Source organism: Cicer arietinum, chromosome 5 (assembly GCF_000331145.2).
Source record: "Cicer arietinum cultivar CDC Frontier isolate Library 1 chromosome 5, Cicar.CDCFrontier_v2.0, whole genome shotgun sequence".
NCBI lineage: Eukaryota > Viridiplantae > Streptophyta > Magnoliopsida > Fabales > Fabaceae > Cicer > Cicer arietinum.
In genome coordinates this window covers 21,612,254-21,618,530 of record NC_021164.2, presented here as the reverse complement: position 1 = coordinate 21,618,530, position 6,277 = coordinate 21,612,254, and positions in this window count along the sequence as shown.

Here is a 6,277-nt window from a genome sequence, read left to right as displayed (position 1 = left end):
ATTATTATTATTATATTTGTCTATTTATATATATATATATATATATATATATATAAATATATATATATATATATATATATATTATTCTGAACAACATATGCATGACCTCAAATCTTTTCATTTGGAATAAGGAAAAAGTCGCCCAATATCTTAATGTGGGTCACCAAGATATTGAGTCCTGATTGGTAAAGGTGGTCTGGCCAAACCCCAATCAGCGTCCTGATTGTTCTCCTTTACCTGTTATCCCATGTCTGGAATAACCTAAATGTCCCACCGTAAATAAGGCCATGCATGATCTAATTAATGATATTGTACAAAACTTGAAATGTTTTGTATAAAATGTCCTTATTATGTCATATATAAAACGCATCATTCATCCATAACAATTATATATAACTTTAGGCGACATACTAAACCCATAATAATTTAATCCTAAGTCCTTAATTCAAAACGAAAATCCTAGTAAAAAATATACATCCGAGTCATGAAAATAGTAACAACATCAAGTCATGGAAAAATAATAAATATATAAAAGTCATGAATTTAATAATCAACATAAAAGTCATGAAAAAAAATCATTTGGATGAAATTTTAAAAACACCTATATGCAAAAATTCTATTTCATCATACTCTAATTCTCCTAACCCGTATTAACGTAAAATAATTTATTCAAAAATTTCAACCCACAAAATCCTCGTGCTAAAAGAAATTAACGTAACATAACACAATTTCACAAACACATTAGAGACAACATCAGTAACGAGCATAAATCGTGCTCGACAAGCATAATCACCTTAAATCTAATCAGGCACGAGTAATTAAATTTTTTTTCTTATAATATATATACTTCATTCACAAACATCATAACCATAAACAACAATACGCACGTCTGATTTATTTTCAATGAAAATCCCTATAGGTTAATATGTGAGTTGTTTTCTTCCATTTTTTTTTATTTTAGGCTTAATTGCAGTTTTGGTCCCTGTATTTTAGCTGAATCGCGAAAGTAGTCTTCCCATTTTGTTTCTCCCCAATTCTGATCCCCCAAACAGAATTTTGGTCAAAAACTTAATGAAATTTCACTTTTTAAAGTCGTACTACACCATTTATAATCATAGATTCCAGGTACAATTGTTGCAAATGAGATTTTGAGGCATGATGTGACTTAAATAAATGCAAAAAAAATGAAATTTCATCATGTTTTTGACCAAAATTCTGTTTGAGGGACCAAAACTGTGGAGAGACAAAATGGGGGGACTACTTTTGCAAATCAGCTAAAATAGGGGTACCAAAACTGCAATTAAGCCTTTATTTTATTTATTTATTTATTTATTTTTTCAACTTCAGAAAGTTAAATCCCTATTCTTAACAAAATAAAAAAAATAAAAATCTTTAATAAAAAGAACTCACTGATTGTGACGAGGAAGAAGATGATGTTCTCATTAACTTGGTTGTTGAGCTCCCCTTTTGATTGAATTGTCACTTTGACTCAAGTTCTTCAATTTTGGGTTATGATCCTTCGCTGTTGAAGCTGATTAGTTACAAATTGAGACATGCAAAGTTTAAAAATGGGTTTGAAGACCTTTATCAAGCTTTTGGGTGGTTGAAGATTTGGGAGGGTGAGGGAGGTGGTTCACAGTAATGAGAGAAGAAAAAGGACGGAATAATGGAAGAGTGTGTTTTCTGAATAAGAAAAAAAAAAACAACGATACTTAAAATGTAGAGGGGAAATTATGGCATTGCCCTTCATTTGTCCAAATATTACTACCCTTTTTTTGAAACAAATAAACTAATTATTTTATTTTTAAAATTAACAATTTTAAACATTAACTTCTATACTTAACAAAACAAAATAGATAGGTTGTTACACAACCACATGGATAGTGTTGTCCTGAGGAACCTTTTTCTTTGAAGAGACAACCCCAGACAAAATTCTGGAGGATCTTCTAATCGGTGTAGAGGCAATGGTGTTTGAAGAGGAGAGGTTTTTGGATTTTGGAGTAGGAGGTTAAAAGGGTGCATGAGGAGGAGAGGCAACAATGTGCTCTACTCCTTGATCATCAGACTCAATGCTTGAATAATCGTGAAAATTATTTTCTAGATCAAGAGAAGAGATTTTACGCTTGGCAGTATGTTTAATGCGTGCCATTCGTGACTAGAAGATGAACAAAAAAAAAAATGTTTGAGAAGAAGGTAGATTTTTGAAACTGATAGAAGAGTAAAATGATTAAGTTGTGGAGAAGAGAGAGAAAAAAATAATAAAGGAGAAAAAAAGGAGAGCCATTTGATGAGGCGTAATGATGATGATGGGCATTAAATGTGAGATGAGAAGTATGGGAGGCGTGCCACTAGGCGGACCAATGGGAAACGTGAGGCCTGCGCATGCCTTGTCTAATGTGTCAAGAGGGAGTTTCACAAAAGAAGACATTGAGTTTACAGTTGGTTTACCTATCCTCTGATTCTTAGGCTTTATTCAAGGGATCAGATTTGATATTGCCTTAAGAATACTTTGACTAAAAATTAAAATTAAAAATAAAGAAAAAAAATAAAATAGAGATAAACAGAAATAAAACATTTAAAAAACTGTTGAAAAACTTATGATGGAGAGTTCTTCTAAGATATATTTGAAGCGATCCTCTTGGAGAGATTTGGTAAAAATATCAGACAATTGATTTTCAGTATCAACAAAAATTAATTATATATCCCCTTTTTGAACATGATCTCTAATAAAATAATGTTTAATTTCAATATGCTTAGATCTTGAATGTTGTGCGGGATTTTTAGAAAGATTAATGACACTTGTATTATCACAGAGTATGGGAATTTTTGCGTACCTTAGAGAGTAATCCTCTAGTTGATTATTTATCCACAATAATTGTGAGCAGCATTTTGCAGTTGATACATATTCAGCCTCTGTAGTTGATAGAGAATTGGTACATTTTTTTGCATGACCAAATTATTAGAGATTGACCAAGAAATTGGCAAGCTCCATTGACTGCAGTAAAATGAGATTCTTTGGAGAGGATTGAAATCTTGCACAAAGACTGACTGCAAAAACTAAGCCCGGTCTACTGGCTGTTAAGTACAGCAAAGATTCAATCATCCCTCTATACTCTTTTTCAGATATTGGAGTTCCTTCATCGTCTTTGAGTAGTATGGAGGATGGGTGCATAGGAGTTCTCATACTCTTGGCAGAACTCATATTATATTTTTTAAGTAAATCCTTGGTGTATTTTTCTTGAGAGATGAAGATGCCAGTTTCCAGTTGTTTGATTTGCAAACCCAGAAAGAATTTTAGTTGTCCCATCATACTCATCTCAAACTCACTTTGCATGAGGTTGGAGAATTCTCCAACATGATTTCATTATTGAACCCAAATATTATGTCATCAACATATATTTGGACAATTAACAAATCCTCTTTAAGAGTTTTCTTGAAAAATGTAGTATCGATCTGTCCTCTTACAAATCTATTTTCTTTTAGAAAAGAACTTAACCTCTAAAACCAAGCTCGAGGAGCTTGCTTTAATCCATACAGAGCTTTTGAGAGTTTGAACACATGATTTGGCTTCTTTTCATCTTCAAACTCGGGAGGTTGGTGAACATATACCTCCTCATTTAAGAACCCATTAAAAAAGGCACTTTTGACATCCATTTGGAATACTTTATGAGTAGCATAAGCTAAGAGTATTCTTATTTCTTCAAGTCTTGCTACGGGTGCAAAGGTTTCATCATAATCAATTCCTTCTTGTTGGTTGTAACCTTGTGCCACTAATCTTGCTTTATTTCTAATGACTTATCCATCCTCATTCAGTTTGTTTCTGAATATCCAGTAAGTTCCAATGGTGGATTTTCCCAGAGGACGGGGCACAAGATTCCACACTTTGTTTCTTTCAAACTGTGAAAGCTCCTCCATCATAGCTTCAGCCTATGATTTGTCACCAATTGCTTGATCAATAGTTTTGGGTTCAACTTGGGATATCATGGCCATGTTGATAGTATTTTCCCTTAGAGAATTTCTGTTTCTAACACAATCGCCAATATTCCCAATGATTAGATCAGGAGGATGATGCGTGACAGTTTTCCATCCTTTTGGAAGTTGTTGAGAGGTTGGATCAGAATCATCCTCTTCGTTTAGACTGAGTGCTTGAGAGGATGAATGTTCATCTTCTTCATATTTATGCATATTTTCTAAACACAAGTCATCAAATTTATCAAAAACAACATGCATGGATTCCTCCACAGTTTGAGTCCTTAGTTTATATATTCTATAACCTTTATACGTTGTGGAGTATCCTAGAAAAATACCTTTATAAGATTTTGGGTCAAATTTTCCCAAATTTTCTTTATTATTTAGAATGTAGCAATTACATCCAAATATACGAAAATATGAAATATTTGATTTTCGGCGCTTCCATAGTTCATATGGAGTTTTGTTTAAATTTTTTCTGATGGATGCATGATTTGAAATATAACAAGTAGTTTTAATAGCTTCGGCCCAAAAGTATTTTTCAATGTTGGCTTTATTTAAAGTAGTTCTAGCCATTTCTTGTAATGTTCTATTTTTCCTTTCAACAACACCATTTTGTTGGGGTGTTCTTGGACAAGAAAAATTGTGAGAAATACCATTTTCTTCACAAAGATTTTTAATGAATTCATTTTCGAATTCACCTCCATGGTCACTTCTCACTGAGACAATTTTGAACTTTTTTCATTTTGAATCTTTTTGCAAAAATGGTGGAATGGCTCAAAAGATTCATCTTTGTGTTTTAAAAATAAAACCCAAGTAAAACGAGAGAAATCATCAACAATAACAAAACCATATCTTTTTCCACTAAGACTTGGATTTTTGATAGGACCAAAGAGGTTAATGTCAATAAGTTCAAGAGGATGATTTGTTGAATTAGTATTTTTTGAGTGAAAGCTACTTTTAACTTGTTTTCCTTTACACAAGCTTCACAAATTTTGTCTTTCTCAAAATTAATTTTTTGAAGACCTTTAACTAATTCTAACTTTGATAAATTAGAAATAGTTTTTAAGCTTGTATGACCAACTCTTTTGTGCCAAATCCATTTATCTTTATCAATGGATACAAAACAAGATTTAGTAGGTAAATCATCCAAATATATTTCATATAAATTCTTTTTTCTAAAACCGGAGAAGAAAACTCTACCCGAGGATGAATGTTTAACCTCACATAAAGTAGGCTTAAAAATAACTTCAAATCCACTATCACATAATTGACTAATGCTTAGTAAGTTATGTTTTAAACCACCCACATACTGAACATTTTCAATTTTAGCAGAACTATTTTTACCAATAATACTTGTACCTTTTATTTGAGCTTTATCATTGTTACCAAACGTGACTGATCCTCCATCCTTTAACTCCAAGGAAATAAAGCAGTGCTTATCCCCTGTCATATGCCTTGAGCAACCACTGTCCAAGTACCAAGGCTTTCTTTTGTTGATCAGAGGATGAACCTGTGTTAGAGTTTAAAAGTAACTTAGGTACCCATATAGCATTGGGTCTTTATTGGTTAGTTTTTCCTCTTATGAGGATTTTCATTTTATGATAACAAATAGAATCATGGTGCCCATGTTTACCACAGAATGAACACCCTTTCTTTATGTTGTCGGCTTTCTTCTTAGCATGACAAATTTTGAAAGTATGCCCAAGTTTCTTGCAAAAAGTTCATTTTGGCATATCCTTTTTTTTTGCAAGAAAAAATTTACATACAATTTTTGTTTTGGAGAACTTTTAAAACCAATACCAGCTTTGTTAGAGATACCAGATTGAGATCCCATTATCTTTTGAAATGTTTCTGTAGATTTGACAAAGTTGGTAATGTCATTTTTTAGTTCTTCAACCTCTATTTTCAAGATTTCCTTTTTTGTGTCCTCTTCTGGAGGATGACTTTTGACATTATTTTTATTTAAAAGTGTTTGTTGCTCGGATAATTTCTCATGAGATAACTGCAAATCTAGAATTTCTCATTGAGTTTTTTTATTTCATAAAGTTGATTTTTGAGAAAACCACATTTATGAGATAAAGTGTTTGAGTCATTTAAAAGATTGTCAAATTCAATTTCTAACTTTTCACAAGTAGGACACAGTTATGAAATGATTACATTTTCCGTTTCTAATTTTGCCATGAAATAGAGGTTGGCTTCTTCTAACTTCTCTAGGATGACTCGTCACTATCATCCCAAGTAATCATCATGGATTTGTTTTTGTATGGAAATCTTCTTGAGTTCCTTTTGTTGAGAGGACACTCAG